Below are 27,287 nucleotides of genomic sequence, written 5' to 3'. Positions count from 1 at the left end.
GTGCAGACGTAGGAAGTGTTTCCGCATAGCAAACAATGGGGCTGCGTTAGGAGCTGAACGCGGCTTTTTTGCAGGTGTTAGGTTTTTTTTCAGCTCAAACAGCCCCATTGTTTTCTATGGGGGAATCGTGCACAAGCACGTTTTTGAGGCTGGCCGCTTGCGTAAGCAACTCTGGTATCGAGAGTTGAAGCTGCGTTAAATATGCTCTTTGCTCCTTTTTTGGAGCCTAACGCAGCCTTTATGTGGACTCTCAATACCAGAGTTATTTTTATGGTGCGGCCAGAAAAAAGCCGGCGTTAGCTTTTCGGGTCGTTACCGACAAAACTCTAAATCTAGCCGTATGTGATTTATTTATGATATCCAGACCACCGCAATAAAGCGAATATAGCCATAAAGTGAGTCACGCTATTTTTTTTGTTTCCCAGTGCATATAAAAGATTTTTTTACACTATACTGTAGTCAATTAAGTGTGCAATAGCATTATGTCTAAGAAAACAATGTACATACCTTAATTAAAAAATACATCATATGAGCCTTTAGTGAGTCATAATCTTTTTGCTGGTGGTATGTGTATATATAGGTGTGTATAGATTTGTATTCATTTGTGTTTATGTGTTTTTATATATATATATATGAAAAATGGCTCCGATAGACTTGCTCGACACAGGGTTGTCACAAACCATCAATTTGTAAAAAGAGCAATATCTGTGAAAAACAATAAAGCGCAATAAAATGAGGAATGCCTGAGTGTGTGTGTGTGTATATATATATATATATATATATATATATACACATACACAAACACACACCATTTTACACTTCTACCTCAAACTTTACCCTGGGGTACTGTGGTTTATATTGCTGATTTTCTGTTGTTCCCTAATCAGAGTAAAGGTGTGGGTCACTACAGTGTTCATCAAAGCATAAAATATTTAAGTGTATGTGTATATGCATATGTTTTTTTATTTGTGCAACCTTCACATATAAGGACACACCCACGTGCCACACCCCTAAACCCTGTACCTTTAGTGTCCAGGTAATAGCTGGGCAAAAGGTGGCAACCCTATGTGTATGCCTCTTGTGAGGCTGCTTTTGGCAGAACATTCTGTGAGCAATAGCGTCTGGTCAGTAACGTACCTGTTTTAACATGTGTCCCCCCTATTACATGGTTTTCTTGTAGATGTCAATGAATGGGTATAGATTCCCACAGTTGACGTCTTGTGGACTCCCCCTATCTCATGACGGTGAGTCCACAAGCCCCACCCTTTTACTTGTTTTGCACTTCATTTTACCAGTTATGTCTTTCCTGCTTTTCTGTTTCCTCCATCTACTTTGTTATACATATGACTGAAGATGGGAGGGATTTAAATGGACATAATACTCATATGCTAAATCACTTGAAAGTGATGCAGCATAACTGTAAAATGCTGACATGAAAATATCACCTGAACATCTCTATGTAAATAAGGAAGTAAATATTTTACCTCAAAATGTCTTCAGATCACCAGAGTAAGTGCTCTGTGAACAGTTATACTTCAGCTGCTGTCCAGCTGCACGTTTAAAAAAAAAGCAACAACAAAAAAACAATAGCCAATCAGCATCAGCAGTGCTGAGGTCATGCTTTTAGCTTTGCTGTGATCTCATAAGATTTCACTCTCGTGATATTTCATAGTAAACATCCTTAAATTTTTCTTTCATGATACAGATAAAAAATACAATTTTAAACAACATTCCAATTTACTTCTATTATCTCATTTGCTTCATCCTTTAGATATGACTTTCACTTTAAGTAAGTTGTGAAAATGTAAATTCTAAAGTAATATCAGTGCTGTAGTTTAACAATTAAGATTTCTGTCGTTTGTAAAATAGAAATGAGACAGCTTTAATTAACTTTTAGCACAAAAATCACATTTAAATATTGAACTTTTTAAAGGGCCATTATAGTTAAAAAAAATGATGTGCTCTAATCTGTTACAGCATGTAATTTTTAAGACTATCGACCCTAGACTGTGGTTTAACCCTCGCAAAGGGGTTAAACACACAGCAGAAATAACGTTCAGACTCGCAGAGCACTGCTGGTCCTAGCCGAAAACACTGCTGATCCAATTAGCAGCGATTGTCGCATGACTCAGATGTGGAACTGCCCTGCAGTGCTTTCTGCTCAGGACCAGCAGTGCTCTGAGAGTCCCAAACAGTACTTCTACTGTGTGTTTAACCCCTTGTGGGAATTAAACACATAGTAGAGTTGGGTCGATAGTCTTAAAATCATGCACGGATTAGAGCATGTTATTGTTATACTATAATGTCCCTTTAACAACTATGGGAAATTGCTAGGCAGTATAGTTGACTGCACATATAAGCTAATATTTCTTTACCATATCCTAATTGTAAGCCCTCTTCTTCTGTGTTTGATAAGATCTTGAAACTCTAGGTGTTGGCAAATAAACTTCTTTAGGCTTTTAAAGACAAAGTATTTTGTAAGCAGGCCTGAAACAGGAACATAGAGGGATTAGATGCTCTAACATTACTTCATTACCAGGGCCTGTTGCTTAACTGAACTTGTAACTTGTTAGAGCACAGAAGTGCCTAGAATGAATCAGCACCATTGCTCGCTTTGTTGTTGGTGTGTGTGGGAGGTGAATGTCTGAACTAGATGAGATCTTAGCTGTGTTTTTATTCACTTTTGTAGAGTCAAGAGGGACCGGAGGAGGAGGCAAGGATCAAGCACAAAACTATGGAGACTGTACAGCAGCTGACCAGAGATCTCACAGAGTCATAACAGTGGTCTTTTTAGCATTACTGATTGATCTATTAGGATTCACATTGATCCTTCCGCTCTTCCCATCTATACTGGAACACTACAGCAAGACAAATGTGAGTGCCAACTATATATATATATATATATCTATCTGTATATCTGTCAGCCTGTCTGTCTGTCTATCTGCCTGTCTGTCTAGCTGACCATCTATACTGGAACACTACAGCATGACAAATGTGAGTGCCAACTAATATATATATATCATATCTATCTGTATATCTGTCAGCCTGTCTGTCTGTCTGTCTATCTGACCATCTATACTGGAACACTACAGCAAGACAAATGTGAGTGCCAACTATATATATATATATATAATATATAATATATATATAAATATATATATATATATCATATCTATCTGTATATCTGTCAGCCTGTCTGTCTGTCTATCTGCCTGTCTGTCTAGCTGACCATCTATACTGGAACACTACAGCATGACAAATGTGAGTGCCAACTATATATATTATATATAATCATATCTATCTGTATATCTGTCAGCCTGTCTGTCTAGCTGACCATCTATACTGGAGCACTACAGCAGACAAATGTGAGTGCCAACTATATTATATAATAAATCTCATATCTATCTGTCAGTCTGTCTATTTGACTGTCTGTCTCTGCCTGTCTGTCTAGCTGACCATCTATACTGGAGCACTACAGCAAGACAAATGTGAGTGCCAACTATGTATATACAGTAATATTTATATATATATATTATATATCTATCATATCTATTTGTCCATCTGTTTGTCTGCCTGCCTGCTGTCTTTCTATCTGACCATCTATACTGGAACACTACAGCAAGTCAAATGTGAGTGCCAACTATATATATATATTATTATATATAATATATATATATATATAATATGTATCTGTCCATCTGCTTGTCTGACTGTCTGTCTGTTAAGCTGACCATCTATACTGGATCACTAGAGCAAGACGAATGTGAGTGCTAACTATATATAGATATGTATCTCTTGTCTAATAGAGTAGTTGAAAATGTTACATTAGCTAATCAATCAAAAAATGACTAGTCAGTAGTGAAATATTAGTAATTAACTCTTTAATATAGGAAAGAGGCTGAATTTATACCCATCTGCTGAAAATCGAAATTCTTACCTCTGTTTTACTTTAGTTTGACACTAAAAAGGAAGCAGATCAGGTTTGTTCAGTGGTTTATAGGGACAACTCCTACAACAGTATTGGTTGTTAGTGACACCATGCAAGGATAAAAACACAAGAAAGGGAAATGCTGTAATGTCTCTTTAAAGGGACATGAACCAACAATTTTATTTCATGGTTCAGCAGACCATGCAAATTTAAACAACTTTCCAATTTACTTTCAGTATCTAATTTACTTTGTTCTCTTGGTATCCTTTGTTGAGAAGCATACTTAGGTAGGCTCAGCAGCAGCAACACACTACTGGGATGGGAACTAGCTTCTGATTAAAGGGACACTCAGGTCAAATGAAACTTTAATGATTCAGATAGAGCATGCAATTTTAAACAACTTTCCAATTTACTTTTATCACTAATTTTGCTTTGTTCTCTTGGTATTCTTAGTTAAAAGCTAAACCTAGGAGGTTCATATGCTAATTTCTAAGCCCTTAAAGGCCGCCTTTTCTTTCAGGGCATTTTGACAGTTTTTCACCACTGGAGGGTGTTAGTTCACTTTTGTCATATAGATAACACTGTGCTCACGCACGTTGAGTTCCAGTGAGGAAAAATGTGCACAGTCTTTTTATATTTACACTTTTTGAGTTACCAGCTTCTACTGAGCGTGTGCAAAAACTAATAAAATATATACGTATATGCATATGTTATTGGCTGATGGCTGCATAAGGGAAGTGGAAATATACTAAACTTTGAAATTTGCCAGAAAACAATCTACTACTCATTTGAAGTTCATACTAAGGGTCGATTTATCAAAGAGAACCTGCACACCGTATTTAACAAGCAGTGGTCATCAGACCGCTGCTTTCCTAACCTTTTGCCACCTCGAATGTGGCAAAATTCAATCTCCGCGGTCTAGTCCGACCGGGGAGATTGACAGCTCCTGCCTGCGTGTTATTGGCTATGCGCAGGCAGGGGTGGGATTGCATGCGAGCGCAAAATAGCGCTTGTGTGCCATGCTGAATTCCGCTAGGGACGAGCTGCGGCGGACATGTGCGCCCCTGTCCGCCTCAGCTTGATAAATCGCCCCCTAAGTGATATTGCATTGTCTTTTTATCATGGATTTGTTGATTATGCAAATCGGTATCTACTGGTCCTTTAATGGCTGCACAAATATGCTTCTTTTCATTGGCTCTTGCAATGTGTTCAGCTAGCTCCCAATAATGCATTGCTGCTCCTTCAACAAAGGATACCAAACGAATGAAGAAAATGTGATAATAGAAGTAAATTGGAAAGTTATTTAAATATTTATGCTCTATCTGAATCATGAAAGAAAAACACGTGGGTTTCATGTTCCTCTAAATACCGAATTATCAAAAATATCTTAAAATATATTGCAGGAGTCATTGAACTCACATACTGTCCCTAACACTTCTCCTGGTTATTATATTTATCTAATAGCAATATTAGTGCTGTATTATTACTGATCTGATTTCATGATTCAGATAGCGCATTCAATGTTAAACAACTTTTTAATTTAATTCTATTGTCAAATTTACTTTATTCTGTTGGTATCCTTTGTTGAAATGTAGACACAGGAGCAGCAATTTATTACTAGGAGCTAGCTGAACACCAGCTATTTCCCAGAAGTGCATTGATGTTCTTTAGCCTATCCTGAGTATTCTCTTCAATAACTGGCTACCACGAGAATGCAAACAAGGATAGCCACGGTCATTATGTTAGTATAAAATGCATTGTTTTGTAGCTGTTATCTGCTGAAGCCATCTAGGGATAGATAAAGCAGGTTTGACTTTATTGAGTGAGCAGGGTACATTTCAAGTTCTCAACATTAGAAAATCCTAATTTTCAGAGATTAATTACATGAAAAGGACAAACAAATAATAAAAGTATATTGTAAAGTTGTTTTACTAGACTTTTTTATATATAAAAATATCAAGGTGTCTTAAAATTGCATGTTCTGGCTGAATCGTCAGTTTTATTTTAAATGTCTTGTCCCTTTAAATGAAACAGCCATTGAATTCTAAAAAAAGCTAACTGGAAAATCATTTCATGGTGATTTTAACAGAAGAGAAAAACTTACAAAAACTGTCCAGCAAAGGAAACTATTAGCTACACACTCATAAGTAGGACTTTCTTTTCAGGTTCACAGAAAGTGTAGGGTTAACGGTATCATCCTCATAGATGGGTATTTCTAAATAAAACACAAAACAAGTTATTACAATAAATATTAAATGCATTTTTTTAATAATAAATATGCTATGAACCTTATTACATTAACGCTGTAATGGTAATTTATTATTTTCGCCAGTTCACCTAAATTTTTATTATTGACTTAATGGGACTTTTTAGCGCAAACATAAAATGCTGTAATTTTATTCATGAACAAAATTTACTTGGGGTCTGTGTGTTAAACATTATAGAAGGGTTAAATGCATAGTTAAAGCTTTACTCAGTAGCAGCAATCATGTTGCTAAACTGATCAGTTAGGTCACTAAAAGGTTTTGCTATCTACAACTTTACTATGATTAAATGCATTTGTCTTCCAAACTAGGACAACCTTTATCAGACATTGCAACAGACAGTTGATTGGTTTGCTTCATCTGTGGGCGTGCCTCCGGAGAGAAAATATAACAGCGTATTGTTTGGAGGTATGTGATCTCACTTTGTATGATACAGTGAGCAAGGTCTCTCTTTGTGAAGAATTGAAATCTTACCCTAAACTGACTTTAACATTAAAGGGGGCTCTAAAGTCAAAATTAAACTTTCATGATTCAGATGAGAACACAATTTTAAACTACATACCAATTAATTTTTATTATCAAAATGCACACAATCTTTTTTATGCACGCTTTCTGAGGCACAAACTCCTACTGAGCATGTGCAATAATTTACAGGATAGGTACATGCATTTTGTGACTGGTTAATGGCTATCACATGATGCAGGAGGGATTCATTTTCAAATTTGTCAGAAAAAAAAATCTGCTACTCATTTGAAATTCAGACTATGTGCTTTTGCATTGTCTTTTTATTATGCATTTTGACTGTACTTAATGTTCCTTTAAGTGTTTACTTATGTGCAGTAAATAAAACAAGAACTTTGCAATGTAATTTCATTTTTTTTACCTGTATTTTAAACTATGTACCGAAACTAGAGGCTAATAAGTGTTGATTGTATTCAAAGCTGTTGCAGGAACACCCTTTCAGATTTGGCTCCCCCCACAATGGGGGTTTATTTTTGCTGCTGCCTCTTGTTTACATGTTGCAGTTTTGAAATGTTACAATACAGGTGGTGGCTTCAGCAGGCAAAAGCATCTTTTCCAAATGACAAATAAAAATATAAATAATAATTTAAAGGGATACAAAACCCTCTTTTGTGATTCAGACAGAACAAATCATTTAAAAAAGTTTCCAATTTACTTCAGTTATCAAATTTGTTCCCATGATATTCTGTGTTGAAGAGATACTAGGTAGGCATCTGGAGCACAATATGGCAGAAAATAGTGCTGCCATCTAGTGCTCTTGCAAATGGATAACATCTTGCAAAACTGCTGCCATATAGTGCTCCAGAAATGGGCCGGCTCCTGGGCTTGCAGCCCTGCTTTTCAACAAAATATACCAAGAGAATGAAGAACATTTGATAATAGAAGTAAATCAGTAATGTGTTTAAAATTGCATGCTGTATCTGAATCATGAACAAAAAAAATATGTTTCAAAAGTGCAAAAAGAAAATGCTCTGTTATGTTAAAGGGACATTACATACTTTGAGATGTTAATATAAATGATAAATCATAAATAGACAAAAAACCTCTGCAGTATACCTTCATTATTTATTTTGTCCCCTTTTCCTGTAATTACATTTTGAAATGTTGAGCTTTTCAGTTCCTGTTAGAGATAGAAGTGCAGAGCACTGTAATATTCCACACAGCCATTGGCTGCACACTCTAGTGACCTATTTATAACTGTCTCTAATTGGCCACAGCAGAGAACGTAACCTAAGTTACAACATGGCCGCTCCCATTGTTTTATAGACACTAAAACTTTACACTTATTTTGTCAATATTTACAAAGCTAATGAAACTTTAAAAAACACATCTACAGTACTTGTTATTCTCAGACTTATCTCTCTTACTTGCATCATTCTATCTAGCATTTATTTAGTGTTTAATGTCCCTTTAATAGTCCCCTATAAAAATATGAATACTAATTACATAATGTCGTTTAGAATGTTGTTGTCTGTAATACAACTCTCATTATGTTGCAGGACTGATTGGCTCCATCTTCTCCCTACTGCAGTTTATTAGTTCTCCGCTCACAGGCGCAGCCTCTGATTACATAGGAAGAAGGAGAGCGCTCATGATAACAGTGGTATGATTGCTTTTATCTTAAAATCACATTTATATGAAAAGTACATTTTTAAAGACTATATACTAATATAAGCATAGTCTTTTGGTGGCCATCTTTGTTCTTTTTTCCTTAAAGGGACAGGAAACACAATTTATTTTCTTTTATGATTTAGAAAGAGCATGCAGTTTTAAACAACTTTCCTATTTACTTCTTTTACCTATTTTGCTTCATTAGTTTGATATCCTTTGTTGAAAAGCATATCTAAATAGACTTAGTAGCTGCTGATTGGGGGCTGCACATAGATGCCTCATGTGATTGGCTCACCCATGTGCATTGCCATTTCTTCCACAAAGGATATTTAAAGAATAAAACAAATTAGATAATAGAACTAAATTGGAGTGTTGTTTAAAATTGTATTATCTATCTGAATCATAAAATACAAATTTTGGGTTTCATGTCCCTTTAACTAAATGATGTTCAGTGTTAGTTTTTAAGGAAATATTGATGATATTTTAGATGGATTTTTAGCCGATATATCAGTATTATACTAGTGCATTTCTCAGAAATAATACTGTAAAATATCAGAATCACGTAAAGTAGATAATGGGCAAAATGTATCAGCATTGCAGAAAGACATTCGCAAGTAGTGAATCTCTCCGCCTACAATCACCACTTGCGAAGACGCATCTTGTGGCGAAATTTAAAATGACACTAAATTATCAAAATTAAACTTTCATGATTCAGACAGAGCATGTAATTTTAAACAACTTTCCAATTTACTTCTTTTATCAAATTTTCTTCATTCTTTTGATCTTTTATTGAAGAGTAAAAACTAGACAGGCTCATAAGAGCTCAGGAGTGTGCACGTGTTTTAGTACTCTATGGGAGCAGTGTTTTTGCAACATTGTATAACAAAGCTACAAATAATGTTGCAATACACTAAAGACACGTGCACAGCCCTGAGCTCTTTTGAGTCTACCTTGTTTTATTCTTAAAGGGATACTAAACCCAATTTTTTTCTCTCATTATTCAGATAGGGCATACTATTTACCCAACTTCCCAATTTACTTCTATTATCAAATTTGCTTCATTCTCTTGTTATCCTTTGCTGAAGGAACAGCATTGCACTACTGGCCGCTAGCTGATCACATCTAGTTAGCCAATCACAAGAGACAAATGTGTGCAGGCACCAATCAGCAGCAGCTCCCACTAGTGTAGGATATGTGCGTATTCTTTTTCAACAAGGGATACTAAAAGAACAAAGTATATTTGAAAATAGAAGTGAATTTAAAAGTGCCTTAAAATTACCTGCTCTATTTGAATCAGGCAAGTTTAATTTTGACTTTCCTATCCCTTTAAAGGAAAGATATCAAGAGAACAAAGCAAATTTGATAACAGAAGTAAAAAAGTTGTTTAAAATTGCTTGCTCTATCAGAATTATGAAAGTTTAATCTTGAATTTACTGTCCCTTTAACATTGCAGAAGAGTTTCCTTGTGCAATGCTGCCCCCTGCTCCTGCACAACCAAATGCACTAGAACAGGAAATGTCAATCAAACCGAATGAGCGAGGTTCTCTGAGGGCGCAGATACAAAATAAGAAGTTTCTGCTTCTTAAATGTGTGGCCATAGTCTCACTCATTTACCCCAATATGGGCAGTGAATAAATAAGAAAAGGATATAGCTCATTTATGGGGCATGTTTTCACAAGTAACTTTATTAAAGGGATATTCCACCCGGATGTATTTCAGGTTTGAAAAGAAACAGTTTTGTAATATATTTGTATTAGCAAAAATGATTTTAATAAAAACTATAACTATTTCAAAAGTGTATGTAAATATGCACCGTGCACCAGCATTTTAAATACAGCACTTACTCAGAGAGCCTAAGGTGCTTGTACCATCTGGTAATGACTTAATTTGTTAATTGCTGACATGATACCAGCCCCACTTGTGCTCTGAGCAGCTTCAGTATTTAAAATGGTGGTGTATTAAGAATATCTAGCTATGCGTCACATGCACGTGCAGGGAAAATGCTAACACTAAAACAGTAATATCTTTAACTAGAAGCATTTTTGCCAATACATGTATATTGCAAATATGTTTCTAATCAAAGATGTAATTCATCTATGTGCATTTAAATTTTGACCGGAACGTCCCTTTAAATTCATTTGCATTTAAAAATCCAGAAATTAAATCCAAAATACAGAATTTCTATCTTTTGGCTCATATCCTAGTAAATACTTATCAAGCTAGAGAATACTTATCTAGGGAGAATGGACAGAAACTGACGACTTACCCTTTACCCCAACAGCTCATTTCAATCTCTATGAAAGGATAGAAGGCTAGGGGTGGTATCCTGGTAATTATTAAAGGGACAATGTACTGTAGAATTTGTTTTCCAATTGTCTTGTGATAGTAGCTGCAGATTATAAAATATGTGGATAATTGCTCTTAGGTTTATTTTTGTATATGAAATATCTCTTTTTGCAGATTGAAGCTTCAGTTAATTGCTCGCAATCACATGCCCATATAAGGGCTAGATTAGGAGTGGAATGCAAATATTTGCATTTTGCGAGGGCAAAGGACTTTAACATAGACATACATACATATACATGTCTAAAGATGTATATGTATGTATTTATATATGTCTATATATGTGTACAGTGGATATAAAAAGTCTACACACCCCTGTTAAAATGTCAGGTTTCTGTGATGTAAAAAAATGAGACAAAGATAAATCATTTCAGAACTTTTTCCACCTTTAATGTGACCTATAAACTGTACAACTCAATTGAAAAACAAACTGAAATCTTTTAGGTAAAGGGAAATAAAAATAAAAAAATAAAATAATATGGTTGCATAAGTGTGAACACCCTTAAACTAATACTTTGTTCAAGCACCCTTTGATTTTATTACAGCCCTCAGTATTTTTGGGTATGAGTTTTCCAGCATGGCACATATTGACTTGGCAAGATTTGCCCACTCTTCTTTGCAAAAACACTCTAAATCTGTCAGAATGCGAGGGCATCTCTGTGCACAGCCCTCTTCAGATCCCCACAGATTTTGAATTGGATTCAGGTCTGGGCTCTGGTTGGGCCATCCAAAAACTTTAATCTTCTTCTGGTGAAGCCATTCCTTTGTTGCTTTGGATGTATGCTTTGGGTCGTTGTCATGCTGAAAGATGAAGTTCCTCTTTCTACCAGAAGCCTGAAGGTTTTGTGCCAATATTGTCTGGTATTTGGAACTATTCATTATTCCCTCTACCTTGACTAAGGCCCCAGTTCCAGCTGAAGAAAAACAGCCCAAAGCATGATGCTGACACCACCATGCTTCACTGTGGGTATGGTGTTCTTTTGGTGATATCCAGTGTTGTTTTTGCGCCAAACATATCTTTTGGAATTATGGCCAAAAAGTTCAACTTTGGTTTCATCAGACCAGAACACCTTTTGCAACATGCTTTTGGGAAACTTCAGATGTGGTTTTGCAAAATTTAGCCTTTAAATACCAACTAAAGGTTAAAGGGACAGTCTACTCCAGAATGTTTATTGTTTAAAAAGGTAGATAATCCCTTTATTTTCCATTCCCCAGTTTTGCATAACCAACACTGTTATATTAATATACTTTTTACCTCTGTGATTACCTTGTATCTAAGCCTCTGCTGACTGCCCTGTCAATTGTTTCAGTTCTATTGACAGACTTGAACTTAAACCAATTAGTGATGACTCCTAGGTAACTCCACGGGAGTGAGAACAATAATATCTATATGGCACACATGAACTAGCGCTTTTAGCTGTAAAAAATGTCAAAATGAAAAGTGGCGACCTTCAAGGGCTTAGAAAATTAGCATATAAGCCTACCTAGGTTTAGCTTTCAACAAAGAATACTAAGAGTACAAAGCAAATTTGATGATAAAAGTATATTGGAAACTTGTTGAAAATTGCATGCCCTATCTGAATCATAACGACCAAGGACGTGCCAGGCACGGCCTACAAAAAGTGTCAGTTAATGACCAAGGACGTGCCTGGCACATCCTCTGGGGTTTCAAGCGGTGGAAGCTGATCGTTTCCAGACACTTTCAGGGTATTGCAGCTATGCCTCAATATTGAGGCATCGTGCAATACCCTTTTGAAGCAAACCCTCTCTGCATCGGCCAGCGATGGTGCCGATCGTTGGTGGCGTGGGAGGGCTTGCAGGGAGGCGGGTGGGCGGCCCATCGTGTAATGCTCGTGAGATATTTCCCTATCAGACCAAACTTGGCCAGTAGTCTTCTAATCCCAGTGTCAAGCGGAAGGATAAGGAAATATCACAGAACAAAGTGAGAGTTTAACAAATGAGGTAAGCAGTACTCACGGTAGACAGGGTAGTCCTTCATGGAAATAAGAGTAAGGCAAAGAATGGTCAGAGACAGACAGAGTTTGGCAACAGAAAGGCAATTCAGGGCTTAAGCAGGCAGAGTGGTCAGTCAGGAAGAGTTCATTAACAATAAGGCAATCCAGCAATTCAGGGGTTAAGCAGGCAGAGTGGTCAGACAGGCAGAGTTCAGTAACGATAAGGCAATTCAGGGGTTAAACAGCAGAGTGGTCAGACAGGCAGAGTTCAGTAACGATAAGGCTCAGGGGTTAAACAACAGAGTGGTCAGACAGGCAGGGTTCAGTAATGAAAAGGCAATTCAGGGGTTAAATAGCAGAGTGGGCAGAGTTCAGTAACGATAAGGCAATTCAGGGGTTAAACAGCAGAGTGGTCAGACAGGCAGAGTTCAGTAATGATAAGGCAATTCAGGGGTTAAACAGCAGAGGGTTCAGACAGGCAGAGTTCAGTAACGATAAGGCAATTCATGGGGTTAAACAGCAGAGTGGTCAGACAGGCAGAGTTCAGTAACGATAAGGCAATTCATGGGATTAAACAGCAGAGTGGTCAGACAGGCAGAGTTCAGTAACGATAAGGCAATTCATGGGATTAAACAGCAGAGTGGTCAGACAGGCAGAGTTCAGTAACGATAAGGCAATCCAGCAATTCAGTAGTAATTAAGCACCCAGGAGACACACAGTAACACCTATACTTGGGCAACTGAGGTACTTACATAGGAGTAGGATTCGCGCCAAGGAGAGCACAGGTGAGATCTGGACCGGCATCAGGGGAAGACAGGGTGTGCAGCGATGACATCATCGCTGTGCGCCTGAAGCATTACGGGACCTGAGACCGGAGGAGCAGCATGACACATTGCTGGTAGCCGATTTCCCGACAGTGAGGCTGATGCGTCTGGCAGCGTGCCCGGGGGGGGCATTCACACACGCGGAGGGAGCGCGTGCTGGGGCGGGAGGGACCACTACACTATGGAACATCAATAGTGAAAGGGAAGGAGGGAGAGGGATCGGTATTGAGGGGGGGCAGCCACACTACAGAAAACTGATTTTTTTTAAATTTATTTGTGTAACAGATGTTGGGGGTCAAAGTTAGAAAAATTGTGTTTTTTTTCTTTTTTTTCATATTTTATAAAAACATTTTATAGTAAATTATATGATATGATGAAAATAATGGTATCTTTAGAAAGTCCATTTAATGGCCAGAAAAACGGTATATAATATGTGTGGGTACATTAAATGAGTAAGAGGAAAATTACATCTAAACACAAACGCGGCAGAACCTTAATGGTAAGAGAATTGATAAATAGTCTGGTCACTAAGGGGTTAAAATTACACGCCCTTTTTGAATCATGAAAGTTTTTTTTTTTTTGGTCTTGACTGTCCCTTTAAAGTTAGTTCTATTTTTCCATTCACTTCATCGTGTGACAGCCATCAGCCAATCACAGAATGCATATATGTATATTCTGTGAAATCTTGCACATGCTCAGTAGGAGCTTGTGCCTCAGAAAGGGTGTAAAATATTGTGCACATTTATATAATAGAAGTGAATTGGAAAGTTATTTAAAATTCTATGCTTTATCTGAATCATGAATGTCATGAGTTTAATTATGACTTTAGTGTTCCTTTAAGGCAGCGGTTCCCAACTTTTTTTCTCTCCCGTACCCCTTGATTAGGCTTTTCATTTATGAGTTCCCCCTCTCTTTGTTACCCACACCCATCCCTCAAAATAAAGGAAGCGCTTTTTTTTATAGGGGAGGCAAGCTATATCTGAATGGCATACGACTGTACGTGTATCAACAGGATTAAAGCTCAGATCTCATTCTCAGAAGGAGCCCTGCTGTGTGGCTGGCGCCCCTGGCAGCTGCCTGGTTGCCCCTAAACACGGCCCTGGGGGGGGAGTCAAAGCGTAATGATCAGAAAAATAAATATTTTAATTTGTGAGATCAGATCGATATAAACCACCCAGCCACTATGGACGTTTTTAGTTGGAAGTGAAGCAATCTGACTCAAGCAAGCACTAGCATTAGTACTTACCAGCACTGACTATAACTTATTTGGGGATGCAGACCCACCTCGCCTGTGTGACTCGCAACCTCCACAGCTCTACCACACGTGTCTACGCAGCTATGCTGCTGCAGTGCTGTTTCTAACTGTGCACTCGCAGTCAACATTTTGTGCACGGGGGTGGGTGAAGCAGGAGGCTAAGCTGTCTGGTGACAGGGTGATCATTAATATGTGGACCGGAGTCATCCACACCCGGTCCACATATTTCAGGTGCAGGGGCTCCCATCTGCCTATATGCCAGGCCAGGACTTCACTTGTCATTTTCCGGCTGAACGCTCCTTCCTTCCACAGTTCCACGATGGTTATTAGTTGATGACCCATTGAGTGTGCCTCCCCCCGGATCTTCCGCCATTACCAACAATATTTTTGAGTACCCCAACTGGTCTGCCAAGTACCCCAGGGGTACAAGTACCACAGGTTGGGAACCGCTGCTTTAAGGGGACAATAAACGCATTAGAATTGTATTGTAAAATATTTATGTCTATTAGAAAATTTGTAATATTTCTTTAATTTTTTTTTTATTTTGTCCACATTATTTTTAATAATGAATAGAAAAATGGAAGCACCACCTATAGGCTAAAGTGTGATATAAGAGATATATCATATTAGTAAAAAAAAAAAGCATATATAGGTTTAATAGGAAATCAAATTATACACTTTTGGGGCAGTGTTACTAAAATTTGTCCCCATTCTTTTACAATGATAATTGTATTATTTCCAATTTCTATTCTAAGTGGAAGTGTTATATCCCACAAAGCCAATTGCTGCACATTCTAGTGACCCATTTAGAATTGTCCCTTTGGAAACCTTGGTTTCAACATGGCGGCACCCAATGATTTTTTGACCGGGCAGTTCAGACAGACTTCCCCAAAAGACCAGAGCATTTTTAGTATTTTTGCCATCACTACATTTAAACAGAAATAGAGCCTTTTTTTATTTACCTATCAAAACTATATATATTTTTTAGTAGACAACCCAAAGTATTGATCTAGGCCCATTTTGATATATTTCATGCCACCGTTTCTCTGCCAAATGTGATCAAATAAAAAAAAAAACATTAACTTTTTCACAAAATTTGGCTTTCTCACTGAAATTATTTACATACTGCTTGTGCAATCATGGCACAAATGATTGTAAAAGCTTCTCTGGGATCCCCTTTGTTCAGAAATAGCAGACATATATGGCCTTGGCATTCCTTTTTGGTAATTAGAAGGCCGCTAATTGCAGCTGCTCACCACACTTTTGTAAGGTTAATTTTAGCTTTAGTGTAGAGGTTAGCCTCCCACCTGAAACTTGCCACCCTGATCCCTACCTGACCCCTCTCAAACAGCTCTCTTCCCCCCCCCTCCCCCACTGGTCACCCCAGTCTGCCAGTATGCAGTTTTACACCTTTTTTTTTTTAATTATTATTATTATTTACCTTAGTGTAGGATTACCCCCTTACCTTCCCACCTCCCTGATCCCTCCCAAAAAGCTCTCTAACCCGCTCTCTAACCCCTCCTCCTGCTAACTAATTCCTGCCATCTTAGGTACTGGCAGCTGTCTGCCAGTACCCAGTTAAATCAATTTTTTAAATGTTATTTTTATACTACTTTGAAAAATTATTTTTCCTGTAGGGTAGTTGCCCCCCCCCCTCATTACCCACCCTACCCACCTCTCAGATCTAATCCCCCCCCATAACCTTAAAAGTGCCTCCTCCCTCCTTCCCTTCCCACTCACTGCCAGACCGATCTAAATTACATTTTTCTGTAGCGTTCCTATCCGCTCCCGCTACCCTCTCTGCCCCTCTGCAGCGAGGGGCCGCCCACCCACCTCCCTCCTAACCCTCCCACACCACCAACGGTCGGCACCACTGCTCCCGATGGTAATTCTGCCTATTTCTGCACTGCCACACTCATGGGTCATGCAGAAATAGCGTCTTTTTCTCTATTTCTAGCGAGCTCGCGTCAGAGAGAGGCCCAGAACAGCAGCTGGTCCTTAAGGGCATAACGACCAGCGTCGTACAGGGTACGGCGCTAATCGTTAAGGAGCAATATTTAAAATTATACACTCCAGTATGTAAAATAGAGGACTGGGAACACAGTAAAGCGAAGAAAAAAATGCAGTACATTGTCCATTTAAAGGAAGATGAAACCCAAAAATGTGAAGTCATGATTCAAATAGAGCAAGTGATTTTAAGAAACTTTCCCTTTTACTTCTATGATCAAGTTTACTCCTCATGGTATTCTTAGTTAAAGATAATACCTACAGTAGGTAGGCGTGCCTGGAGAACTTTATAGCAGCAGTTTTGCAAGAATGCTTTTGAACACTAGCAGTGTTTGCACAATCTATAACATTGTTAAAAGCATCCTTGCAAAACTGCTACGATATAGTGCTCCAAACACATGCATGCTCCTGAGTCTACCTACCTGCTTTCTCAACACAGAACAAAGTAAATTTGATAACATAAGTGAAGTGGAAACCTTCTTAAAATTGTACACTTTATCTGAATCATGGAAGAAAAATTGTGTGTTTCATGTCCATTTAACTAGTAAATGAGCCAAGCTATGGACATGTTTGTGTTTTGGATTACATTTCTAGTTATTTTGGCTCCCCTTATTAATGGTTACCAGTTAAGATGAGTAGATAGTGGGTGAGAATAAATGCAAAAAATATTCTTCAAAACATATAAATATGTATTAGGACATAAATAATTTAAAGGGATATGAAACCCAATTTTTTTCTTTCATGAGTCACATAGAGCATGCAATTTTAAGCAACTTTCTAATTTACTCCTATGATAATTTTTTTCTTTGTGTCTTGGTATCTTTATTTGAAAAAGCAGGAATGTAAGCTTAGGAGCCAGCCCATTTTTGGTTCAGCACCTGAGTAGCGCTGGTGAATAAATGTAGCAAAAAATCAGCAAGCGCTAACCAGGTGCTGATCCAAAAATGGCTGGCTCCTAAGCTTACATTCCTGTTTGTTTTTTTTTAATAAAGATACCAAGAGAACGAAGAAAATTAATAATAGGAGTAATAGGTGGCCACATCAAAAATTGATAATTGGAGTAAAGTTGCTTAACCCCTTAACGACCAAGGACGTACGCCACACGTCCTCAAAAAAAATACAGTTAATGACCGAGGACGTGTGGCGTACGTCCTTGGTCTGGAAAGCAGCTGGAAGCGAGCAGGATCGCTTCCAGCTGCTTTCCAGACCAAGGACGTACGCCACACGTCCTCGGTCATTAACTGTATTTTTTTTTGAGGACGTGTGGCGTACGTCCTTGGTCGTTAAGGGGTTAAGCAACTTTACTCCAATTATCAATTTTTGATGTGGCCACCTATTACTCCTATGATTAATTTTTCTTCGTTCTCTGGTATCTTTATTAAAAAAAAACAAACCAGGAATGTAAGCTTAGGAGCCAGCCATTTTTGGATCAGCACCTGGTTAGCGCTTGCTGATTTTTTGCTACATTTATTCACCAGCGCTACTCAGGTGCTGAACCAAAAATGGGCTGGCTCCTAAGCTTACATTCCTGCTTTTTCAAATAAAGATACCAAGACACAAAGAAAAAAATTATCATAGGAGTAAATTAGAAAGTTGCTTAAAATTGCATGCTCTATGTGACTCATGAAAGAAAAAAATTGGGTTTCATATCCCTTTAAATTATTTATGTCCTAATACATATTTATATGTTTTGAAGAATATTTTTTGCATTTATCTCAACCCACTATCTACTCATCTTAACTGGTAACCATTAATAAGGGGAGCCAAAATAACTAGAAATGTAATCCAAAACACAAACATGTCCATAGCTTGGCTCATTTACTAGTTAAATGGGACATGAAACACACAATTTTTCTTCCATGATTCAGATAAAGTGTACAATTTTAAGAAGGTTTCCACTTCACTTATGTTATCAAATTTACTTTGTCTGTGTGAGAAAGCAGGTAGGTAGACTCAGGAGGCATGCATGTGTTTGGAGCACTATATCGTAGCAGTTTTGCAAGGATGCTTTTAACAATGTTATAGATTGTGCAAAACACTGCTAGTGTTCAAAAGCATTCTTGCAAAACTGCTGCTATAAAGTTCTCAGGCACGCCTACCTACTGTAGGTATTATCTTTAACTAGAATACCATGAGGAGTAAACTTGATCATAGAAGTAAAAGGGAAAGTTTCTTAAAATCACTTGCTCTATTTGAATCATGACTTCACCTTTTTGGGTTCATCTTCCTTTAAATGGACAATGTACTGCATTTTTTTCTTCGCTTTACTGTGTTCCCAGTCCTCTATTTTACATACTGGAGTGTATAATTTTAAATATTGCTCCTTAACGATTAGCGCCGTACCCTGTACGACGCTGGTCGTTATGCCCTTAAGGACCAGCTGCTGTTCTGGGCCTCTCTCTGACGCGAGCTCGCTAGAAATAGAGAAAAAGACGCTATTTCTGCATGACCCATGAGTGTGGCAGTGCAGAAATAGGCAGAATTACCATCGGGGAGCAGTGGTGCCGGACCGTTGGTGGTGTGGGAGGGTTAGGAGGGAGGTGGGTGGGCGGCCCCTCGCTGCAGAGGGGCAGAGAGGGTAGCGGGAGCGGATAGGAACGCTACAGAAAAATGTAATTTAGATCGGTCTGGCAGTGAGTGGGAAGGGAAGGAGGAGGAGGCACTTTTAAGGTTATGGGGGGGATTAGATCTGAGAGGTGGGTAGGGTGGGTAATGAGGGGGGGGGGGCAACTACCCTACAGGAAAAATAATTTTTTCAAAGTAGTTATAAAAATAACATTTAAAAAATTGATTTAACTGGGTACTGGCAGACAGCTGCCAGTACCTAAGATGGCAGGAATTAGTTAGCAGGAGGAGGGGTTAGAGAGCGGGTTAGAGAGCTTTTTGGGAGGGATCAGGGAGGTGGGAAGGTAAGGGGGTAATCCTACACTAAGGTAAATAATAATAATAATTAAAAAAAAAAAGGTGTAAAACTGCATACTGGCAGACTGGGGGTGACCAGTGGGGGGAGGGGGGGGGAAGAGAGCGGTTTGAGAGGGGTCAGGTAGGGATCAGGGGTGGCAAGTTTCAGGTGGGAGGCTAACCTCTACACTAAAGCTAAAATTAACCTTACAAAGTGTGGTGAGCAGCTGCAATTAGCGGCCTTCTAATTACCAAAAAGGAATGCCAAGGCCATATATGTCTGCTATTTCTGAACAAAGGGGATCCCAGAGAAGCTTTTACAATCATTTGTGCCATGATTGCACAAGCAGTATGTAAATAATTTCAGTGAGAAAGCCAAATTTTGTGAAAAAGTTAATGTTTTTTTTTTTATTTGATCACATTTGGCAGAGAAACGGTGGCATGAAATATATCAAAATGGGCCTAGATCAATACTTTGGGTTGTCTACTAAAAAATATATATAGTTTTGATAGGTAAATAAAAAAGGCTCTATTCTGTTTAAATGTAGTGATGGCAAAAATACTAAAAATGCTCTGGTCTTTTGGGGAAGTCTGTCTGAACTGCCCGGTCAAAAAATCATTGGGTGCCGCCATGTTGAAAACCAAGGTTTCCAAAGGGACAATTCTAAATGGGTCACTAGAATGTGCAGCAATTGGCTTTGTGGGATATATAACCACTTCCACTTAGAATAGAAATTGGAAATAATACAATTATCATTGTAAAGAATGGGGACAAATTTTAGTAACACTGCCCCAAAAGTGTATAATTTGATTTCCTATTAAACCTATATATGCTTTTTTTTTTTACTAATATGATATATCTCTTATATCACACTTTAGCCTATAGGTGGTGCTTCCATTTTTCTATTCATTATTAAAAATAATGTGGACAAAATAAAAAAAAAATTAAAGAAATATTACAAATTTTCTAATAGACATAAATATTTTACAATACAATTCTAATGCGTTTATTGTCCCCTTAAAGCAGCGGTTCCCAACCTGTGGTACTTGTACCCCTGGGGGTACTTGGCAGACCAGTTGGGGGTACTCAAAAATATTGTTGGTAATGGCGGAAGATCCGGGGGGAGGCACACTCAATGGGTCATCAACTAATAACCATCGTGGAACTGTGGAAGGAAGGAGCGTTCAGCCGGAAAATGACAAGTGAAGTCCTGGCCTGGCATATAGGCAGATGGGAGCCCCTGCACCTGAAATATGTGGACCGAGTGTGGATGACTCCGGTCCACATATTAATGATCACCCTGTCACCAGACAGCTTAGCCTCCTGCTTCACCCACCCCCCGTGCACAAAATGTTGACTGCGAGTGCACAGTTAGAACACAGACACTGCAGCAGCATAGCTGCGTAGACACGTGTGGTAGAGCTGTGGAGGTTGCGAGTCACACAGGCGAGGTGGGTCTGCATCCCCAAATAAGTTATAGTCAGTGCTGGTAAGTACTAATGCTAGTGCTTGCTTGAGTCAGATTGCTTCACTTCCAACTAAAAACGTCCATAGTGGCTGGGTGGTTTATATCGATCTGATCTCCACAATTAAAATATTTATTTTTCTGATCATTACGCTTTGACTCCCCCCCCAGGGCCGTGTTTAGGGGCAACCAGGCAGCTGCCAGGGGCGCCAGGCCACACAGCAGGGCTCCTTCTGAGAATGAGATCTGAGCTTTAATCCTGTTGATACACGTACAGTCGTATGCCATTCAGATATAGCTTGCCTCCCCTATAAAAAAAAAGCGCTTCCTTTATTTTGAGGATGGGTGTGGGTAACAAGAGAGGGGGAACTCATAAATGAAAAGCCTAATCAAGGGGTACGGGAGAGAAAAAAGTTGGAAACCGCTGCCTTAAAGGAACACTAAAGTCATAATTAAACTCATGACATTCATGATTCAGATAAAGCATAGAATTTTAAATAACTTTCCAATTCACTTCTATTATATAAATGTGCACAATATTTTACACCCTTTCTGAGGCACAAGCTCCTACTGAGCATGTGCAAGATTTCACAGAATATACATATATGCATTCTGTGATTGGCTGATGGCTGTCACACGATGAAGTGAATGGAAAAATAGAACTAACTTTAAAGGGACAGTCAAGACCAAAAAAAAAAAAACTTTCATGATTCAAAAAGGGCGTGTAATTTTAACCCTTAGTGACCAGACTATTTATCAATTCTCTTACCATTAAGGTTCTGCCGCGTTTGTGTTTAGATGTAATTTTCCTCTTACTCATTTAATGTACCCACACATATTATATACCGTTTTTCTGGCCATTAAATGGACTTTCTAAAGATACCATTATTTTCATCATAATCATATAATTTACTATAAAATGTTTTTATAAAATATGAAAAAAAGAAAAAAAAACACAATTTTTCTAACTTTGACCCCCAACATCTGTTACAACAAATAAATTTAAAAAAAATCAGTTTTCTGTAGTGTGGCTGCCCCCCCTCAATACCCGATCCCTCTCCCTCCTTCCCTTTCACTATTGATGTTCCATAGTGTAGTGGTCCCTCCCGCCCCAGCACGCGCTCCCTCCCGCGTGTGTGAATGCCCCCCCCGGGCACGCTGCCAGACGCATCAGCCTCACTGTCGGGAAATCGGCTACCAGCAATGTGTCATGCTGCTCCTCCCGGTCTCAGGTCCGTAATGCTTCAGGCGCACAGCGATGATGTCATCGCTGCACACCCTGTCTTCCCCTGATGCCGGTCCAGATCTCACCTGTGCTCTCCTTGGCCGCGAATCCTACTCCTATGTAAGTACCTCAGTTGCCCAAGTATAGGTGTTACTGTGTGTGCTCCTGGGTGCTTAATTACTACTGAATTGCTGGATTGCCTTATCGTTACTGAACTCTGCCTGTCTGACCACTCTGCTGTTTAATCCCATGAATTGCCTTATCGTTACTGAACTCTGCCTGTCTGACCACTCTGCTGTTTAATCCCATGAATTGCCTTATCGTTACTGAACTCTGCCTGTCTGACCACTCTGCTGTTTAACCCCATGAATTGCCTTATCGTTACTGAACTCTGCCTGTCTGAACCCTCTGCTGTTTAACCCCTGAATTGCCTTATCATTACTGAACTCTGCCTGTCTGACCACTCTGCTGTTTAACCCCTGAATTGCCTTATCGTTACTGAAACTCTGCCCACTCTGCTATTTAACCCCTGAATTGCCTTTTCATTACTGAACCCTGCCTGTCTGACCACTCTGTTGTTTAACCCCTGAGCCTTATCGTTACTGAACTCTGCCTGTCTGACCCACTCTGCTGTTTAACCCCTGAATTGCCTTATCGTTACTGAACTCTGCCTGTCTGACCACTCTGCCTGCTTAACCCCTGAATTGCTGGATTGCCTTATTGTTAATGAACTCTTCCTGACTGACCACTCTGCCTGCTTAAGCCCTGAATGCCTTTCTGTTGCCAAACTCTGTCTGTCTCCTGACCATTCTTTGCCTACTCTTATTTCCATGAAGGACTACCCTGTCTACCGTGAGTACTGCTTACCTCATTTGTTAAACTCTCAACTTTGTTCTGTGATATTTCCTTATCCTTCCGCTTGACACTGGGATTAGAAGACTACTGGCCAAGTTTGGTCTGATAGGGAAATATCTCACGAGCATTACACGATGGGCCGCCCACCCGCCTCCCTGCAAGCCCTCCCACGCCACCAACGATCGGCACCATCGCTGGCCGATGCAGAGAGGGTTTGCTTCAAAAGGGTATTGCACGATGCCTCAATATTGAGGCATAGCTGCAATACCCTGAAAGTGTCTGGAAACGATCAGCTTCCACCGCTTGAAACCCCAGAGGAAGTGCCAGGCACGTCCTTGGTCATTAACTGACACTTTTTGTAGGACGTGCCTGGCACGTCCTTGGTCGTTATGATTCAGATAGGGCATGCAATTTTCAACAAGTTTCCAATATACTTTTATCATCAAATTTGCTTTGTACTCTTAGTATTCTTTGTTGAAAGCTAAACCTAGGTAGGCTTATATGCTAATTTCTAAGCCCTTGAAGGTCGCCACTTTTCATTTTGACATTTTTTACAGCTAAAAGCGCTAGTTCATGTGTGCCATATAGATATTATTGTTCTCACTCCCGTGGAGTTACCTAGGAGTCATCACTAATTGGTTTAAGTTCAAGTCTGTCAATAGAACTGAAACAATTGACAGGGCAGTCAGCAGAGGCTTAGATACAAGGTAATCACAGAGGTAAAAAGTATATTAATATAACAGTGTTGGTTATGCAAAACTGGGGAATGGAAAATAAAGGGATTATCTACCTTTTTAAACAATAAACATTCTGGAGTAGACTGTCCCTTTAACCTTTAGTTGGTATTTAAAGGCTAAATTTTGCAAAACCACATCTGAAGTTTCCCAAAAGCATGTTGCAAAAGGTGTTCTGGTCTGATGAAACCAAAGTTGAACTTTTTGGCCATAATTCCAAAAGATATGTTTGGCGCAAAAACAACACTGGATATCACCAAAAGAACACCATACCCACAGTGAAGCATGGTGGTGTCAGCATCATGCTTTGGGGCTGTTTTTCTTCAGCTGGAACTGGGGCCTTAGTCAAGGTAGAGGGAATAATGAATAGTTCCAAATACCAGACAATATTGGCACAAAACCTTCAGGCTTCTGGTAGAAAGAGGAACTTCATCTTTCAGCATGACAACGACCCAAAGCATACATCCAAAGCAACAAAGGAATGGCTTCACCAGAAGAAGATTAAAGTTTTTGGATGGCCCAACCAGAGCCCAGACCTGAATCCAATTCAAAATCTGTGGGGTGATCTGAAGAGGGCTGTGCACAGGAGATGCCCTCGCATTCTGACAGATTTAGAGTGTTTTTGCAAAGAAGAGTGGGCAAATCTTGCCAAGTCAATATGTGCCATGCTGGAAAACTCATACCCAAAAATACTGAGGGCTGTAATAAAATCAAAGGGTGCTTGAACAAAGTATTAGTTTAAGGGTGTTCACACTTATGCAACCATATTATTTTATTTTTTTATTTTTATTTCCCTTTACCTAAAAGATTTCAGTTTGTTTTTCAATTGAGTTGTACAGTTTATAGGTCACATTAAAGGTGGAAAAAGTTCTGAAATGATTTATCTTTGTCTCATTTTTTTACATCACAGAAACCTGACATTTTAACAGGGGTGTGTAGACTTTTTATATCCACTGTACACATATATAGACATATATAAATACATACATATACATCTTTAGACATGTATATGTATGTATGTCTATGTTAAAGTCCTTTGCCCTCGCAAAATGCAAATATTTGCATTCCACTCCTAATCTAGCCCTTATATGGGCATGTGATTGCGAGCAATTAACTGAAGCTTCAATCTGCAAAAAGAGATATTTCATATACAAAAATAAACCTAAGAGCAATTATCCACATATTTTATAATCTGCAGCTACTATCACAAGACAATTGGAAAACAAATTCTACAGTACATTGTCCCTTTAATAATTACCAGGATACCACCCCTAGCCTTCTATCCTTTCATAGAGATTGAAATGAGCTGTTGGGGTAAAGGGTAAGTCGTCAGTTTCTGTCCATTCTCCCTAGATAAGTATTCTCTAGCTTGATAAGTATTTACTAGGATATGAGCCAAAAGATAGAAATTCTGTATTTTGGATTTAATTTCTGGATTTTTAAATGCAAATGAATTTAAAGGGACGTTCCGGTCAAAATTTAAATGCACATAGATGAATTACATCTTTGATTAGAAACATATTTGCAATATACATGTATTGGCAAAAATGCTTCTAGTTAAAGATATTACTGTTTTAGTGTTAGCATTTTTCCTGCACGTGCATGTGACGCATAGCTAGATATTCTTAATACACCACCATTTTAAATACTGAAGCTGCTCAGAGCACAAGTGGGGCTGGTATCATGTCAGCAATTAACAAATTAAGTCATTACCAGATGGTACAAGCACCTTAGGCTCTCTGAGTAAGTGCTGTATTTAAAATGCTGGTGCACGGTGCATATTTACATACACTTTTGAAATAGTTATAGTTTTTATTAAAATCATTTTTGCTAATACAAATATATTACAAAACTGTTTCTTTTCAAACCTGAAATACATCCGGGTGGAATATCCCTTTAATAAAGTTACTTGTGAAAACATGCCCCATAAATGAGCTATATCCTTTTCTTATTTATTCACTGCCCATATTGGGGTAAATGAGTGAGACTATGGCCACACATTTAAGAAGCAGAAACTTCTTATTTTGTATCTGCGCCACCTCAGAGAACCTCGCTCATTCGGTTTGATTGACATTTCCTGTTCTAGTGCATTTGGTTGTGCAGGAGCAGGGGGCAGCATTGCACAAGGAAACTCTTCTGCAATGTTAAAGGGACAGTAAATTCAAGATTAAACTTTCATAATTCTGATAGAGCAAGCAATTTTAAACAACTTTTTACTTCTGTTATCAAATTTGCTTTGTTCTCTTGATATCTTTCCTTTAAAGGGATAGGAAAGTCAAAATTAAACTTGCCTGATTCAAATAGAGCAGGTAATTTTAAGGCACTTTTAAATTCACTTCTATTTTCAAATATACTTTGTTCTTTTAGTATCCCTTGTTGAAAAAGAATACGCACATATCCTACACTAGTGGGAGCTGCTGCTGATTGGTGCCTGCACACATTTGTCTCTTGTGATTGGCTAACTAGATGTGATCAGCTAGCGGCCAGTAGTGCAATGCTGTTCCTTCAGCAAAGGATAACAAGAGAATGAAGCAAATTTGATAATAGAAGTAAATTGGGAAGTTGGGTAAATAGTATGCCCTATCTGAATAATGAGAGAAAAAAATTGGGTTTAGTATCCCTTTAAGAATAAAACAAGGTAGACTCAAAAGAGCTCAGGGCTGTGCACGTGTCTTTAGTGTATTGCAACATTATTTGTAGCTTTGTTATACAATGTTGCAAAAACCACTGCTCCCATAGAGTACTAAAGACACGTGCACACTCCTGAGCTCTTATGAGCCTGTCTAGTTTTACTCTTCAATAAAAGATCAAAAGAATGAAGAAAATTTGATAAAAGAAGTAAATTGGAAAGTTGTTTAAATTACATGCTCTGTCTGAATCATGAAAGTTTAATTTTGATAATTTAGTGTCATTTTAAATTTCGCCACAAGATGCGTCTTCGCAAGTGGTGATTGTAGGCGGAGAGATTCACTACTTGCGAATGTCTTTCTGCAATGCTGATACATTTTGCCCATTATCTACTTTACGTGATTCTGATATTTTACAGTATTATTTCTGAGAAATGCACTAGTATAATACTGATATATCGGCTAAAAATCCATCTAAAATATCATCAATATTTCCTTAAAAACTAACACTGAACATCATTTAGTTAAAGGGACATGAAACCCAAAATTTGTATTTTATGATTCAGATAGATAATACAATTTTAAACAACACTCCAATTTAGTTCTATTATCTAATTTGTTTTATTCTTTAAATATCCTTTGTGGAAGAAATGGCAATGCACATGGGTGAGCCAATCACATGAGGCATCTATGTGCAGCCCCCAATCAGCAGCTACTAAGTCTATTTAGATATGCTTTTCAACAAAGGATATCAAACTAATGAAGCAAAA

General features: G+C 38.4%; 1 protein-coding gene and 1 long non-coding RNA gene across 2 annotated transcripts in view; one reads left to right on the top strand and one right to left on the bottom strand.

Annotated features, from left to right (window-relative positions):
• Window positions 1-27,287, bottom strand: part of MFSD10 (major facilitator superfamily domain containing 10) — a 171,912-nt gene that overhangs the window by 109,553 nt on the left and 35,072 nt on the right.
• On the top strand, window positions 2,706-8,317 carry LOC128650335 (uncharacterized). Its single transcript, XR_008400739.1, has 3 exons — window positions 2,706-2,874; window positions 6,504-6,600; window positions 8,214-8,317. It is a non-coding gene; the product is annotated as an uncharacterized LOC128650335 (long non-coding RNA).

This window comes from Bombina bombina, chromosome 2, assembly GCF_027579735.1.
Source record: "Bombina bombina isolate aBomBom1 chromosome 2, aBomBom1.pri, whole genome shotgun sequence".
In the NCBI taxonomy this organism is placed as follows: Eukaryota; Metazoa; Chordata; class Amphibia; order Anura; family Bombinatoridae; genus Bombina; species Bombina bombina.
Note: the sequence above shows the minus strand (reverse complement) of the source record. Positions and strands in the feature narration are given on the sequence as shown.